This window comes from Muntiacus reevesi, chromosome 12 (genome assembly GCF_963930625.1).
Source record: "Muntiacus reevesi chromosome 12, mMunRee1.1, whole genome shotgun sequence".
Lineage (NCBI taxonomy): Eukaryota > Metazoa > Chordata > Mammalia > Artiodactyla > Cervidae > Muntiacus > Muntiacus reevesi.
In genome coordinates, this window is record NC_089260.1 from 76,187,947 (window position 1) to 76,205,460 (window position 17,514).

General features: G+C 51.0%; 1 protein-coding gene across 1 annotated transcript in view; it reads left to right on the forward strand.

Annotated features, from left to right (window-relative positions):
• Nucleotides 1-17,514, forward strand: part of GLI4 (GLI family zinc finger 4) — a 413,072-nt gene that overhangs the window by 132,877 nt on the left and 262,681 nt on the right. The window lies entirely within an intron of this gene.

Sequence of the window (17,514 nt, forward strand, 5' to 3'; positions counted from 1 at the left end):
CAGGACTGATTTCCTTTAGGATGGACTGGTTGGATCACCTTGCAGTCCAAGGGACTCTCAAGAGTCTTCTCCAACATCACAGTTCAAAAGCATCGATTCTTCAGCATCCAGTTTTCTTTATAGTCCAACTCTCACATCCCTACATGACTACTGGAAAAACCATAGCTTTGACTAGATAGACTTTTGTTGGTAAATTAATGTCTCTGCTTTTTAATATGCTATTTAGGTTGGTCATAACTTCTCTTCCAAGGAGCAAGTGTCTTTTAATTTCATGGCTGCAGTCACCATCTAGAGTGATTTTGGAGCCCCCCCCTCCCCCACCAAAAAAAAAGTCTGTCACTGTTTCTACTGTTTTCCCATCTATTTGCCATGAAGTGATGGGACCAGATGCCATGATCATAGTTTTCTGACTGTTGAGTTTTAAGCTAACTTTTTCACTCTCCTCTTTCACTTTCATCAAGGGCCTCTTTAGTTCTTCCTCACTTTCTGCCACAAGGCTGGTGTCATCTGCGTATCTGAGGTTCTTGATATTTCTCCCAGAAATCTTGATTCCATCTTATGCTTCATCCAGCCCAGCATTTCACATGATGTACTGTGCATGTAAGTTAAATAAGCAGGGTGACAATATACAGCCTTGATGTAATCCTTTCCCAATTTGGAACCAGTATGTTGTCCCATGTCTGGTTCTAACTGTTGCTTCTTGACCTGCATACAGATTTCTCAAGAGGCAGGTTAGGTGGTCCAGTATTCCTACATCTTTAAGAATTTTCCAGAGTTTGTTGTGGTCCACACAGTCAAAGGTTTTGGCATAGTCAGTTAAGCAGAAGTAGATATTTTTTCTGGAACTCTCTTGCTTTTTTGATGATCCAACAGATGTTGGATGTTGAATTTTTAGATAAGATGTATAAAGCATGAATCACACGACCAAAACTGCTACAGTTTGTAGGGGAAAGAATGCTGATGTCTGTAGTTAACTTTGAAAGGAATCCAAAAGATAAAGTGAATTAAAGCATTGTTAGACAGATGGATAGATATGTGGGAAAACTAGTAAAATATTAAGGTGGACAAGGTGGTGGGCTTCCCGGCTGACACAGTGGTAAAGAAGTGCCTGCTAATGCAGGAGACACAAGAGACGCAGTTTCCACCCTAGCTTGGGAAAGATCCCCTAGAGGAGGAAATGACAACATACTCCAGTATTCTTGCCTGAAAAATTCCATGGACAGAGGAGCCTGGCAGGCTGCAGTCCATGGAGTCACAAAGAGCAATGACTGAACAATTAACACTTTCACTTGCTTATACTGAACAGAGTTGCACACAACTGCGCTTGCGCGCGCGCACACACACACACACACACACACACACACACACACACACACACACATCCTTGCACTCACTGTAAACTATTTCAACATTACTGCCTCAGATAATTTATATAAAATGCAAGGGGTTAAAAATGTGCTCTACAGGGAATTCCCTGTTGGTAGTCGTTACTCCATGCTTTCACTGCCACAGGCCCACATTCAATTCTTCATCAGGTAACTAACATGCAGCCAGCCAGGTGGCATGGCCAAATTTTTTTAAATTTTAAATGTGTTCTACATTTTTTTTAGCCCAGATTTAACTCATTATGAGAATCACGTCTTAGTGCAGCAACTATTTGAACAAGAGTCTTAATTCACCTCCTCAGTTAAAAACTGAAGGTCCAGAATTTGACTGCCTAACCCTGGGTGTAGAAATCTAAGGCTTCTGCAGCATATAGGTTAAACGGTCTGGGAGTGATATTTAGAATATTTTAACATTCACAGTCTTACAAGCTACAGTAACTTCTATGGGGGTAGAAAAAGGAATAAGAACATCACTAAATGAATGGGAATTAAAACAGGTGGCCTTTTGCATTGCTTCACTTGTCCCTGATATGGCAAAGAGTGTCCAAGAAGAAAAACAGCTCATGGGAGACTTGGTCTATGAGACCAACTTGGCTAACACCTACTCCTAATTCAGGCAAAAGTTGTATTCTTTGGAAATGGGACTCATCACACATTGAGTTCTCCCACAGAGGTGTTTGAATTTTCCAGCATATGTGAAAAATCGAGTGTGGTGGATCTCAAGAATGATAATGATATGATTTAGTGAGTAGCTACATTGATAATACCATGTGGATGAATTCCCTCCAAGGAAAGTGTAATAAGGAACCTTATTTGGTGCCAACTGGAAAGAAATCATCTGAAAGAGTCTCTGGAGATTCCTTAAAAAACTGGAAATAGAACTGCCATATGACCCAGCAATCCCACTCCTGGGTATACACACTGAGGAAACCAGAACTGAAAGAGACACGTGTACCCCAGTGTTCATCACAGCACTGTTTATAATAGCCAGGACGTGGAAGCAACCTAGATGCCCATCAGCAGACAAATGGATAAGAAAGTTGTGGTACATATACACAATGGAATATTACTCAGCCATTAAAAAGAATACATTTGAATCAGTTGTAATGAGATGGATGAAACTGGAGCCCATTATACAGAGTGAAGTAAGCCAGAAAGATAAACACCAATACAGTATACTAACGCATATATATGGAATTTAGAAAGATGGTAATGATAAGCCTATATGCAAGACAGAGAAAGAGACACAGATGTATAGAACAGACTTTTGGGCTCTATGGGAGAAGGCGAGAGTGTAATGATCTGAGAAAACAGCATCAAAACATGTATATTATCAAGTGTGAAACAGATCACCAGTCCAGGTTGGCTGCATGAGACAAGTGCTCAGGGATGGTGCACTGGGATGACCCAGAGGGATGGGAAGCGGAGGGAGGCAGGAGGGGGGGTTCAGGATGGGGAACACATGTAAATTCATGGCTGATTCATGTCAATGTATGGCAAAAACCACTACAATACTGTAAAGTAATTAGCCTCCAACTAATAAAAATAAAAAAAAAAACTTAAAAAAAAAAAGAGTCTCCGGAAAAAAGATCTGGGGATTACTCTGGATCCTGGATTATTGTGACACCACTCCTTCCCCATTTTAGCTCCAGACATTACAAAAGGCTGTAAAAGGCAAAGCCCAGCGGCATTCCATAATGTCACTTTCCTTCTCTTTTGGTACCACTAGCTTGGCAAAGAGAGTGATGGCCTGGTTAAATCTCTGTGCTGGTCGTCCACTGATGGTGTTGACTAACAGAAAGCTAACAAGAATTGTCAGACGTGTGAATTGCTTTTAGCAGAAATACCTGATCCTCCTAGAGGTGTGATTTAAATCAACGTGGAATCTGCAGGTGACTGGTATATTAGTTGGGGAGTCTCGGGACTCAAGGTTGGAGATGCGGGGTAGGGTCCTGGTGGGATGTGGCTTTCAGTGGTGAAGAGGCTGTGTGGGTTCCCGAGTCACCCATCCCCAGAAGGTGATGATGGATGGCCCAGGTGGTGGTGGAAAGGACACCCACAGGAAGGGCTGCCAGGTAGGTAGGGGAAGCAATGGGACCCCAGTAAAGGGATGCCTGTGGTCAGAACGGATGGATGGTCGCAGTTGAATCTGCCATCCCGGCTTTACGAGGGAGGGGCCAAACCACAGAATCTGCAGACACTGACCTGAGACTTACTCCAAGCCTGAAGTGCTGGGTCCACCACCCTAGAACTTTTGGAATCTTCCAGCCACCTCCCATCTGTTCCCCTATCCAGCTGTACCCTGCCCGCCATCTCCTGCCCAGGTTTTCTAAAACGCCCCCATGTTGTGCCCAGGCTTTTGGAACCTTCCCCAGCCCTGTGTTCTGTAAAGACCTTCGGGAACCTTCCACGTCTCTCTCCCCTCCAACCCTTCAGGGTCGTGCCCAGACCTTCTAGAAACGTCTCCATGTGCCATGTCCGTCCCAGGCCTCCCTAACCTTACCCGAGACCCCATGTCCTGGAGGACCTTTTGGAGTCTTCTTCAGCCCCCCTATTCTGCGAAAACCTTCCGGAATCTTCCTGGATACTCGCGTCCTGCCAAGAACTGTGGAAACTTTCCCGCACCCGTGCCCCAGCCAGACTCTGGATTTCCTCTTCCTCTGCCCCGCCACCACATCGCCCCCAACCTTGTGTTGTCTAAATCTTCTGGAAACTTCCAGGACACGAACTCCAGAGGGGCTCCCACAAGAAGCTGCAGGTGAGTGAGGACAGGCCGCTCAGGCTCGGCGCCCACACTCCACCCGGAAGCACTGAGCGGCCTCTCCCATCAGGCTTTGCGCGACTTCCAGAAGGTTTCGCCGCGCTCGCGGGTGGGAGCGCCCCCAGGGGCAGTCTCGTCAGACTGCCCGGCGGAGGGCGACGCCTGAAAGTGTTAGGGGACACGCAGCGGGGGGATGGTTCCAGAAGGTCTGGGCAGGAGCAGGGGTGGCGGGGCAGGTTCATGCCGTGACATACCCCAGCATCACAAGTCTGCCATGACTGACAGTACTAGCGTTCCTTCTCTGTTACAGTGAAACGGAGGGAGAATCACTACTCGAGAGAGAACCAGCAAATCCCCACATTCTTAGTAACTAGTCCTAAACCAGTTACACAGAAGAGAGGCCCCAGCAGAAACTGGGAACAGTAAGGTCTAAGGAATGTGAGGTTACCACAAGTTAGAAGTGCAGGGAAAGGAGTGGAAAAGGTGCTTAGTGAAAATATATCATGTTACAGGCCATCTAGCAGAAGAACAGGGTGAAAACTTTCTCAGCCTCCATTCAGGAAGTTAGATGAGAATAACTTACCTACCCAAAGAAATGATGAAGGAAATACAAAGAGGAGAGGAGAAGTGAACAGGAGGTAAACCCAGAAAGCCAAAGTTGGTTATCTGGAGGCATTCAAAGTATCGACAAAATAGAAGATGAGATCACAAAGAAGAAAAGTAAATTCTCATTCGCAATATCAGAAACGGAAAGGGAAGCATAAATCAGCCGTCACCGACCTTATAAAGAAAATGAGTGGCTGCGATGAGTAGGCTTCCTGTGATAAATATCACATTCCTGATGAAACGGACTAAAACCTGAAGAACACTGGGAACCAAGGCTGACTCACAATGAGAGTGCAGGCTGAAATAATCAGACTCCTTTTTGAAAGATTAACAATAGAAAGATAACCCAGTCCCAGAAGAGTAAAGATAAATCTATAAATTCAATGAAATTTCGGTCAGAGTCTCAACAGGTGCTCTGTGTGTGTGTGTGTGTGTGTGTGTGTGTCTGTTTGTGCATGTGCATGAAATTGATTCCAAATATTCAAATGTTTCAGAAATGGAAAGGGCTAGGAGTAGCCACTCCAGTGTTTTTGCCTAGAGAATCCCAAAGATGGGGGAGCCTGGTGGGCTGACGTCTATGGGGTCACACAGAGTCGGACACGACTGAAGTGACTTAGCAGCAGGAGTAGCCAAGGCAATATACTGGGAGAAGAAAAATGCTGGAGGACTTGAACTCCCAACTGCCAAGATCATTTATATTTTCTCACTTATTGAGAGAGTATGGTGTGGGCTCAGGGTTGGAAAACGGACCAATAGAGGAGAAAGCAAAGGCAGAAAGCACAAATATCCAGTTACAGGTTTTCTGATGAGGCTACCCCTGCCTTGGCATGGGGAAATGCTCTTGTGTGCTTTGACGAGTGCTGGATAGACGAGATACTATACACAGGTACCACACAAAAGAAGCAGTTCAGGACATTTGTGGATCTCAATGAATCCTCAGAAAGGGAAAAGGAAAATGTACAAAGCTATCCTGGTGTCCGCTGGAAAATTAAGAATATACAAAATTGAAAAAAATATTGCTGGTCACATAAGAAAAAGTGACACATGACATTATGTAAAAACTCACAACATCTGCTGTTCTACTGACAAGACAGTGCAAACCCAAGAGAAAGCGTGTAAACACTTATCTTGTTAACACTGGTATTCAGAATATAGAATGAACTTCTTCCTACCAACTGGTAACCAAAATAGCAGATCGTCCAATAGAAATTAGAGAGAAAGGCTTAAAGGCAGTTTACCAGATAAGAAATTTATGAGGGTACTAAATATAAGAGAAGTGGCTGAACACAATTTCTCTAGGTGCAAACGCAACTTGAAACTGCAATATAAACACCCCAACAGGGATGATTAAACAAAGACGACCACACCATGTGTTGATGAGATTTTGAAGTGTGTGGGCTCCTGAGGAGTACAGATAGGTACAGTCAGTGGAAATGTCTTCCATAGCCTTTGCCAAAGTGGTACTTAAGCATGTCAGAGCCCCAAAGTTACCACTCCTGGGCACTCAGCCCCTGAAATGCTCGCATGGCCCCACCTCAAGACAAGGAAAAGCATATTCACTGTAGCACTACTTGGGGGTAGATTACAACCAGAACCAGCCTTAATGTCCACCAATAATGCCCAACAATAAACTGTCTTCATCAGAGCATAAAACTGTGAGAGTAAAGAACAGACAAGCAACCATACACAAAAGTGGGGACTCATTGCACAAACGCCAGTAGAGAAGAGAAGGCAGCAACGAGAGCTCACAAAGCAGAGTTTCGTTGTTAGTGGTTCAAAAGCAGACAGCTCATATACAGGCTCAGGAACCCAGCCCTTTTCGTCTTATAGTTGCCCCGGTCTGCTTCTACTGCCTGAATAGAGGGATGTGGGGAGGAATTTGGGGCTCTCCACCCAGTTCTGTTTCCTGAGATGGATTCTGATAGGGGCTTATGTGCATTTGGTGAAAATCCGTTAAGCTGCCCACATAGTGTTCTGCACTTTGTGAAGAAAGGTGAATTTGAAAGGCCCCTCTGATGAACAGGGGGAAGGGGGAAGCTCTGGGAGGTGACCAAAGCCCAGGGCATTCATCTGCTCTTTGCAAATGGGAATGGTGACACCAACATGCACCTTCTGGGAAAGCTGGCAGGGGACGGTGAGACAACTCGTGACCCCCAAACTATGAATCCCCCAAGCCCAGGGAGGGCTCTAGCTGGGTGCCTGCAGGGCCCTGAGAGAGTGGGGAGCCCACAACCAGGCCCCTGTCTTAGACTTTCCCACCCTTGGACTCATATTCCTAGAAGAAAGAAGGATGTGGGCCTTGAGAACACACTCCATGAGGGGTGGGGGCTGTGCTTGGGATCTCTCACTTTTCTGACTGAGAAGGGGCTTGCAGGCCACCCTCTCGCTCCCTGCAAGTGACCCTGTCTTCTGGGTTCTCTGCTCCTCAGCTGGATCAGCCAAACCAGACAGACAGGGCCTCGGCCACATTACTGCCCTGGCCGCCAGTGTGTCAGTAGAGTCTCTGAAGTGCCCCCCGTGGGACTGCAAGCCCCCATTGGAAGAGATCCTTGTTGGCTCCTCAGAGGGCAGGTGGCAACCAAGTGGAGTAGGTGCAGTGGTCCCCAGGGCGCTGAGTGTAGCCAAAGCTTGCTCTAGATCTAGACTCTAGATTGAGTCTCTGTCTGCCACTGCTCTAGTGGCTCAGCTTCCGTGTGCTCACTGCGCAGTCTGTCCTCAGTTTCTGGCCGGTAACTGAAGCCCTGCTTCAAGCTGCTGCAGGTCAAGGCCACCTGAGAACACCACTAGAAGACACACTGAGTCCTCACCCCGTTTAGAAATAAAACACATGACAACTACAGCCCAAAGTAGAAGTAATAGAATTGAGATGTGCAAAGGGCTCCGTTCGTATCAGGTAGTGTGAACTTCAAGGTGAAAACATGCACACGAGAGAAAGGAGGATGGAGATTTTGCATCCAGAAGGGATTTTGAAACTCAGAATACTTTTCCTAACTGTATTAAGCAAGAAAAGAGTCATTTCCGCTGTTTGCAAATTAAGAACACAATTCCAGATATCAATGCCCTCCCTACTTCCCACCCTCATCATTCCCAGCAGAAAATAGAAACTATTTGGGAGACGTGATAAGAAAAGTGTTACAGAACAAAACCAGACCTGGCAGGATGAGAGCAAGAAGGTAGACAAGCATGCAGAAACACTACAGACCAGCGATCTCATTTTTCAACTCAAAAAACCTGGAAAGTGACAGCAAATTCAACCCAAAACAAAGGGTCTAAAACAGAAACAGCAGAGAATGGAATGGGGATGGATTGCTATGTGTCGGGTGGAGGTTCCTGTAGCCAGGGGTGGGGCTGCTAGATGGACTGGGGAAGCCCAGGGACCCAATGGGTGGGAGTGCTTTGGGGATCGGCTGGCAGAGCTGTGTCAGCGGGATTCTGCAGCCTTGTTCTGGGGAGCAGGGTCAAATGCCAGGATCTGTCGACACTGATCTGAGGCCAAGTCTGGGGCTGTAGCCCCCCCCCCCTTGACCTGCCCAACTTTCTAGAACATTCGACACTCCCCGTGTTCTGCCCAGAAATTCGGGGACCTACCCCCTTTGCAAGCCCCTGACCCACTCCCCCCTACCCCTTCCATCCTCTTGTTCAGAGCATCTATAATATTTCGTTTCCCTTTTCTGCCCAGATCTTCTGGAAGTTTCCCCATGGCAGCCAGATCTTGCCCCATGTTCTGGAACCTTCCCAGTTGTGTTTGCTCAAGTTACTGACCTTCCCTGTGGCCTTGGCTTCGGCTTAGACCGTCTGGGACATTTTCCACCACACCTTTCCACCCCTGCTCCCCCATGTCCTGCCTGGCCTTCTGGAAGCTTCCAGGGTCTGTGTTCTTTGAAGACCTTCTGGGGCCTTCCTTGAGTTGCCTCCTGCCAAGAACTCTGGATCCTGCCTGTAGTCCCATATCCTTCCAGACTTTGGAACTTCCTACCCACACCTCCAACCCGTGTCTTGCCCAGACCTCTTGGAAATTTGCCTGCCCCTCTGTCCTGCCCAGACCTTCTGGACATGCAGGCCTTCACCGAGCCCTAGAACCTAGGTATTAACCTCCACGTCCTCAGCAGACCTGCTTTCCAGTTTTCCTTCACAGTAATCATCATGGGATCTTTCCACTCTTCAGCTTCTCATCCTATTTGAAACAGTTTTCTTTGGTGCATATGATTGTCTAGTTCAGTCCAGATACAAAGTGTATTACGATGCTACCATCTTCTGATATGTGTTCTCATTCATTCAGTATTGTCTTGCTAGCTAGTCCTTCTACTTTTGGTCATTCTTCTTACTGTGTGTCCTGCAGTAATTCTGTGCATCATCGTTAGAAATTCAGTTGTGTGATTGTAAGCAAAGGGCCATGTTCTCTCTGTTCATACTTATTGAGATAAGTATGTGAATGAAAGGTAAACCTTTGTTTATGTCACTCATAAAATTCAATAGGGTGAATGTCCCACTTTCTGAAAATTGGAGTTGATGTATGATACCACTTCAGTTACAGGTGTACGTTTTAGTGACTGAAAATTTTTAAATGCATAGTCTGTTCGTGGTTACTGTAAAATATTGGCTCCATCTCCCATCCTGTACAATATATGTCCCTGTAGCTTATTGTATACAGAAGAGTCCCCCACCTCTATACCGCCCCTCTCCTTCCCTCTCCCCACTGGGAACCACTAGTTTGTTCTCTATATCTGTGAGTTGGTTTCTTTTTGGTTCTAATCGCAAGTTGGTTTTATTTTTCAGATTCTGCATATGAGTGACAACAGTATTTGTCTTATTCTGTATGACTTCCTTCTCTAGCACAATGGCCTCCAAGTGCATTCATATTATTGCACATGCAAAAATTTCATTCTTCTCTATGGCTGAGTAGTATTTCCCACATAGTTCTGATGGCTCAGATGGTAAATGCAATCTCCTGCAATGCAAGAGACCTAGATTTGATCCCCAGGTTCGGAAGATAACCTGGAGAAGGGCATGGTAACTCCAGTATTCTTGCCTGGAGAATTCGCCTGGTGGGCCTCAATCCATGGGGTGGATAAGAGTCGGACGTGACTGAGTGACTAACACTTTAACTTTCTATATATTCATATATAGATCATATATAGTGTATATATTATATATGTATATATGTGTACATATGTATTTCTTTATGTTCATACATATCCACGTGTGTGTGTATATTTGTGTATATATATATGTGTATATATATATATATGAAATTAACCACATCTTCCTCATCCAATCCTCTGTTGATCGACACTCATGCTGCTTCTATATCTTGGCAGGTGTAAATAATTGCTCTAGCACCTTCCCAAATTAGTGTGTTTACTTTTCTCCGATATGTACCCAGGAGTGGCACTTCTGGCACATTCCTCGTCTTTTTCTGTTGCACACAGACTGTTTCGAACAGCATGGACCTTGCAGATGCTGAGGTCTGTGAGGTCGAGTGCATCAAGAAGGGGGCCCCCGCCTCCTTGCAGAGATGCTCCGGTCTATCCTGGCTGGGCTCACACTGGAGTTGGCAGTCCACCTCCCTCAGGGGACACCAGAGTTCAGATATCCGGGCCAGAGGATCCTGGGGCTCTACCTGCGTGGGCAGGTTGTGGCAGGGGCTGGGCCGCTGCTGGGGTTCCACTTGACTCCCCCAGCCCAGGGAAAGAGGGGAAGGAGCCTGAGAACTTACTGGGGCACAGGCTCTGAGCCTGGGGTGGGGATAGTAAGGACCAGGGATGAAGTGTGGAGAAATCGGAACCCAGCACGCGGGGGAGGAGAAGGGTTCTGATGCGAGCAGCCTGAAATGGGTACCAGGGCTCCCGGGCACTGGTCTTGCCCTGGGACGCCCACTGAGCGGTGCTCTTCTCTGCAAGACCCTGGCCTGGCTCCACCGGGGGAGACCATCAGGGCAGGGGCTCCCCTCTCAGGGGCTCTCAGCCCCTTCTGGGGCTGGACTGGGTCCTCACCCACAGCTGTGCCTCGGGGCAGACAGCCCGGCTGGCTGGCCCTCAGCACAAGAGGAGGCCTGCGGGGAAGGGGCTGCCTGGCCCACGCGGGAGGCAGAGCCCCACCTTCGGCGACGTGGGGATCAGGGGCCCTGAGAGAGCTCTCGGGTCTTCCTCTGTGAGGAGTCATTGCGAGAAGATTCCCCTGGGACCTGCACCCTGCTCTCAAGCTTGGGAGGTCTAGGAGCTACTGAGAGCTCGGTACAAGTTCAGGAGCCTTTGGTGCTAGTGCAGACGGAGGGCACACAGGCAGGAACAGCTTCAGGAGGCTGGCCAGGGTGGCCTGGGCCGAGGCAGCGGCACCCCAAGGGCAGGCTGGGGCTCCAGGCTGCGTCTCAGCCCGAGGACAGCTCTTACGCCACCTGGGGCTGAGGCCCACTCTGCATCTCAGCTTGATGTGGGACCTTGGCAGTTCTGACTCATGGCCACAGCTGACTATCCCCCAGGAAGTGTCAAGAGAGGGAATGAGTGAAAGTGAAGGACAAGTAACACTCAGATCTTCAGCCACCCTGAACTAGAAGCCCCACGCGCTCCCTGTCCTACCTCCAGAGGCTACACGGTGGTGTCTTCAGGGCACCATCCCCAAATCAGGCCTGGGGTTCCTGGGCACCTCTGCAGAGGCCCAAGCATGAGGGCCCTGGGGCCCCGCTGACACAAGGGGGGCCTGGGGAGGGGAACCGAAGACCTGCTGTCCATCTCCTGCTTGAAAGCAGGGCCAGAGACAGCAACACTGACCTCCTGGGAGAGCTGCCAGGGCTGGGTGGACGACATGGGGTCTGAAACTATGGACCCCCAAGCAGAGGGAGGGCTCCAGCTGTGTGCCTCCTGGGTCCCTGGGAGGGTGGGGGGCCCACGACTATGCCCCTGTCATAGACTTTCTCCCCCCTGGGGGCAGCTCATGTTCCAGGAAGAAGGAAGGATGTGGTCCCTGAGCACATGCCCCATGGGGGCAGGGTCCTCTCCCCTTTCTGACTGAGAGGGGCTTGCAGGCCAACCTCGCCCTCCCTACCGGTGACCCCGTCTTCTGGGTTGTCTGCTCCTCAGCTGGATCAGCCTGGCCAGACAGACAGGGCCTCGGCCACAAATTGCCCTGGCTGCCAGTGAGCCAATGGGGTCTTTGCATCCCCCTAAGGGCCCCCCGTGGGACTGCAAGCCCCCATTGGGAGGGACCCTGGCTGGCTCCTGCCTCCACCCCTGGACCCAGCATCCGGCCCGGGCAAGAGTAGGCAAACTCCAGGGTTGCGGGAGATGAGAGCCCAGCCCTTTCCACTGCTCCCCGTTCTGGTCCTTGTAGAAGACAGACGAACATACCCAAGGTCCCCTTTCATCCCTTGCGAAGATAAGGCACCCATCCATCTTGCGCCTGTCCCGCACTGGAGGGGGAGGGGGCCTCTTGCCCCCACCGCTGCCCCTTTGGGTCCCTGTTCCAGCCCTGCCCCGCTTGCAAGAGGCACCCGCCGGCAGGCCTGCGTCACTGCCGCACCCAGCGCCATCCATCTCCGTCCTCCCGCTGGAGGCCTTCAGCCTGAGTGCCGCCCTGGGCTTCGAGGTTTGACCCAGAGCCAGTCTGGCCTGTGACGTGATCACATCGCCCGGGGCCAGCCGGCTCAGTGAGATAAAAGGAAGGGGCTGAGGGGGCGGGGGGGCAGCAGGATGGCGCTGTGGGCAAAGGCCAGAGCGTGGATGGCAGGGCCCTGGCTGTCCCTGCGCGGGGTACGCCCACGTGGGCACCAGAGCCGCTGCAGCCCCCAAGGCGGTGCTGCCCTTCGAAGCGATGCCCCGGTGTCCCGGCAACAAGTGGATGCGGATGCTGCAGATCTGGAAGGAGCAGGGCTCTGAGAACATGCACCTGGACGTGCATCAGACCTTCCAGCAGCTGGGGCCCATTTTCAGGTAAAGCTGTGCCCACTCACCTGAGTGTGAGGTGAGAACATCCTCACGTTCTGTCCTCCCTGGTGGCTGAGTCCCACTGGGCCCGGGCTGTGCCATATCCCACCGCCCACATCCCGGCGGGGACACCCGGGGCGTGGGGAAGGGGCAGGGGAGGGCTCCTTGTGGCAGGTGTGCGCCTTGGTCGCCACGGACAGGGGCCCCTGGTGAGCAGGAGCCCTGGGCGGTTCGCTGCTGGGAGCACAGAACACAGACCCCAGAGGAGGGGAGGCTTCCGTGAGACCGAGCAGACCCCCAGGGAGGGCCTGCCGGCTCTGAGCCAGCGACTGGCTCTGTGCAGCGGGGCCCAGGGCAGGACATGGCCCCCCAGCAGGTCGCGGAGCTCTGCCCCACAGGTACGACGTGGGAGGGAGACACATGGTGTTCGTGATGCTGCCGGAGGACGTGGAGAGGCAGGCGGAGAGCCGTCACCCCCAGCGGATGCTCCTGGAGCCCTGGCTGGCCTACCGACAGGCTCGCGGGCACAAGTGTGGCGTGTTTTTGCTGTGAGGGCCGGTGGGGGTGCAGAGGGAGGGGTTGGGTGGCCTGGGTGCAGAGAGCATGTGGGACGGGGAAGACCTCAAAGCGAGCCTGCCCGGGGCCCACCTGAGTGGGTGGGGATAGGGTGCCCACTGGCTCCGGATCTGGCCCGTGCCTGGGCAACCTGTGTGCCCTGGAGCTGGGTCAGGGGACCCTTACCTGGGGGTGACCCTTACCTGGGGACCCTCCCTGCAGGGCCAGAAGAGGGAGTGTGGCACCTGCAGATGCTCGGAGGGCCCTGCGGGTGGAGTGCACATCTTCCCTCCCACAGCCCCCCACGGGCACTGGGCCCTGTGTGGGCATTACCAGGAGAGGCACAATTGGATTCTGCCACGAGGGGCAGGGGTTGTGAGGGAAGCGGAGCTGGCGTGCAGCATGGCAGAGGCCTTGCCCACTCTGGAACGGTGAGAGCAACCTGGGCCCGCTTCCAGGGGCTCGGCCTCCTCCGTCACAGAAGAAGCCTCCAGGCCCAGAGGGGGCCCGGAGGGGCCCAGAGGGGAGGTGTGTGTGGCAGCCAGGGCGCCTGCCAGTCTGCAGACACCCCGGCAGCAGGCTCAGCCACAGGCCCCCGTCTCAGGAGGCAGGGAAGCCAGACCAGGGAGTGGGCCGGGTCCAGCGTGTGCAGTGCAGTGGAACAGTCGTGCCTCTAGACTGAGCCTCCCTCTGCCAGCGTCTCTGTGGGCGTTTTTGAGGGCCAGGCTCCCAGGCCCTGGGCAGAGGTGCAGGTCCATGGTAGAGACACTCCCTGAGCCGGGGCTGTGACACAGCCATAAGGTGAGAGAGGGCGAGCCAGGCATGTGCGTGCTCTAGGAAGGCTTCCTGCAGAAGGAGGGCTCTCGCTGGGATTGCAGGGACCATACAGAAGAGGAGGCCTGGAGGGCAGCAGGCCCGGCCCTGCAAGTGCGGAGCGTGACGAAAGGCTGCTGTCCCGACCCTCTCCTGGACTTCCCTGTTTCTCCAGATTTCCTCTTTCAAGTCTATGGAGGGGTCCCGTTTCTTTTATCCAGCTTGGAATTTCCCGTGTCTTCCAGTGTGAGGCTCCGACCGGCTCTTTCTGACAGCCTGCCTGGTTATTACTGCCTTAACAGTCTACTGTGTGATCCTCACGAGTCCCACGCCTCTGCGTGTCTTTCACTGTAGCAGTGGTAGTGCCTTTAAGCCGGATGCCAAGAACCGGAACGCCCTCTATGCTCCCTGTGCTGCTGAGGTCTGGTTCGAGGCCGTGTCATCTCTTGCCCAGGGGCTGTCGCTTTCCTAGAGCCACTCTGTGTTCATGGCTCAGCCCCGGGTCTCCTCTGGGGCATGAGTAGTGTAAATCCTAGACCGCCCTGAGGGCCTTGTCTGGTTCTCGGGAGGGAACGGGGATTCGGGGGTTCGTCCTCATTCCACCTTGGAAAGCTCAGCTCGCTGCTCACCCCTGACAGTGCTGAGGGCAGTTTGCAGTGTTAGTGTAGTGTTTTCAAGGTCTCGCCTCCACATGGGGCTCTGTGACAGCCTAGAGAGGGGGGAAACGGGGGTGGGGTGGGAGGAGGGTCAAGAGGGAGGGAACCAGGTATACCTGCGGCTGATTCATGCTGAGGTCTGGCAGAAGCCAGCACAACAATGGAAAGCAATTATCCTCCAATTAAAAATAAATAACTAAAAACTGCATGCAGCTGACAGGCATTTCAAGTTCAGCCTTCTTTTAAAAGCCTGCCTCTCCGCGGGGTTCCAGTTGCAATGTCTAATCTTACTTTTGTCCTGTGCTTCAAGTCTTTCCCTGGGAACTAGGGCCAGCAGACCATCAGGCTCGGTAGCTTGGACCCAAGCCTCCCCTGGAGGCGCTGTACTGGCTTCCGTGCTCCCTCCTCCCTGCTCCTGGTCCCGCGTTGTGTTGCTTCTGGGTCCTGAAGACATCCTGCCCTTTTACAAGCACAGAAATGCACTTTCTACGTGTTCTGGATTGTGTAGAGTTGCTGGAGTCAGGGGATTTTCAGAGTATTAGCTCGGGAACCTTGCTCGAACCCGAGGACCCTCAGTGGCTCATTTAAGCAGACAGTTGGTGTCTGGAAGCTTTCTGTCTGTGGCTGTCCTGGGGGATGATCGAACATCCCACAACTGTCAAGTCTCCACAAAATGATCCTCAGCTTTCTTGCGGGAGGAGTTGCCTACCTTGCAAGAAGGGTCTTAGGTGCTTGTAGAACCCCGGACAGCAGTCGGATTGCAGGCCAGTTTCAAATGACTAAGTATCCCCTTTCATTGATTACTTAACACGTGCTTATCAATATCCAAAGATCCGCTCATCATAAGAGGGCAATGACCCCATTCGTAGCATAGAAAAGAAAATCCACATCCTCCCCACCTCTATAGACACAGAGGAGCATTTAACAAATTCAATACCATTGTTGTGCTAAGAGATAAGACACAAACCAGGAGTGGAACAAGGGCATCTATGGAGAACTCAGGGCTAGCCCCATACTTCATTGTGAAAAACAGGCTGTTTTCCTCCTCAGACCAGGAACAGGATGTCTGCTCTCACCACTGCCAGTCAGCCCAGTCCTGGAGGTTCTACCAGAGCACTTTGGCAACTAGAAGTCATCCAGGCTAAAGAGGAAGGACAATTGTCTTTAGGGATGGATCAGATGATCTTGTTTACAGACTATCCTAAGGAAATCACTTCAAAGGATTATTTCTAATAAAGCTGTGCAGCAATATTTCAAGATCCAAGTGCAGGGTACAAAAATCTACAGCATTTCTCTTCACTTGTGATGATGAAGGAAACCTATTCCATTTATAAGAGTGTCAAAAAGAGGGACACACCTAGGAATGAGTTCAGCAACAGATGTTCAAATCTTTCCTGGGAAAACCACAAAGCACCACTGAAGAAATGAAAGATGGCTACCGTTGTAAAGCCTCTTGCATCCATGGATCAGAAGATAGCATATTGCTACCAGGACAATTCACACATCACTCTCCAGATTTAACGTAATCCCAGTGACATTTCCGGGCTTCCCTAGCAGTTCAGGGGTAAAGAATCCACCTGCAATGCAGGAGATGCAAGTTAATTCCCTGGTCTGGGAAGATCCCCCAGAGGAGGGCATGGCCACCCACCCCAGCATTCTTGCCTGGAGAATCCCATGGACAGAGGAGCCTGATGGGCTACAGTTCATACGGTCGCAAAGAGTCCGACACGACTGAAACGACTGGGCACGCACGCATGCTCTGAAAATTCCATGTTCTCCTGTGTAGAAAGTACGAAGTTGATTCTGAGATTCACATGGAATGTAAAGAACCTAGATAGCCAGTGTAATCCTAAAAAAGAACGACAAGGCAGGAGGATTCCCGTGTGCAGATTTCTAAGCTTACTGCAGAGCAAACCTGTTCAAGTCAGGATGGTACTGGCACAAGCACAGACAGATCAATGGACCAGAACTGAGAGTCCAGAAATGAAATGATACGCCTGTGGTCACTTGAGTTTTTACAGAGGGGCTAAGGCCATTCAACAGGGAGCATCTGTTTTCGAGGAATGTTGCTGGGACAACTTTCTAGCCACGTGGGGAAAAAAGAAGTTGGACCTTTATCTCACTCAGACAAGAACCGACTCAAATGCCAGAGACTTAATCATAAGAGCTAACAGTGTAAAAGCCTCAGAAGAATACATGAAGCAAGTTCTTCATGATCCTGGATTTGGCGAAAGATTCTTAAACGTGGCAGCAAGTGCTGTTAAAATGTGAATTTGATGCACTGTTTTATCTCAGTCATTTCAATTCAGGTTGACTTAAAGGAGCAGAAGGAGGAAGAGAGCAAAGATGGTCTAAGTTTCTGTTCCGTCAACACCTTTTCCTGATACTGACCTTGGGAGCACGGAGCGTGACAGCAGTCGCCTGGACTTCTGTACCTGCCACTTGAAGGCAGTCAGAAGCTGGCCTTAGGGCCCTCACCCTCCTAAGTAGGTAGCATCTGGAGAAACGTTCTGTCACTCTTAGGAAGCCAGGCGCCACCGTGGGAGACGGCTCGAGTCCTGCAGAAGATGCACAGTCTCCATGGCAGCTCTGCCTGTCCTCACTCCACTGCATCGCCAAGCACACTCTGGACTTCCACCGTCCCCACCTGAACACTGGGAGCGTGCAGGCTCGGGTGCCTCAGTGGCACGTGGTCTGAGCGAACCTGGGGCCACTCTTTAGGTGGGCATGTAGACTAGGCCCTGTGACGCTTCTGCTGTTGTTAAAATACTCCGCCTCTGCTTCCTAAAGTGGCAAGAGGTTGTTGACTATGTGTGAAG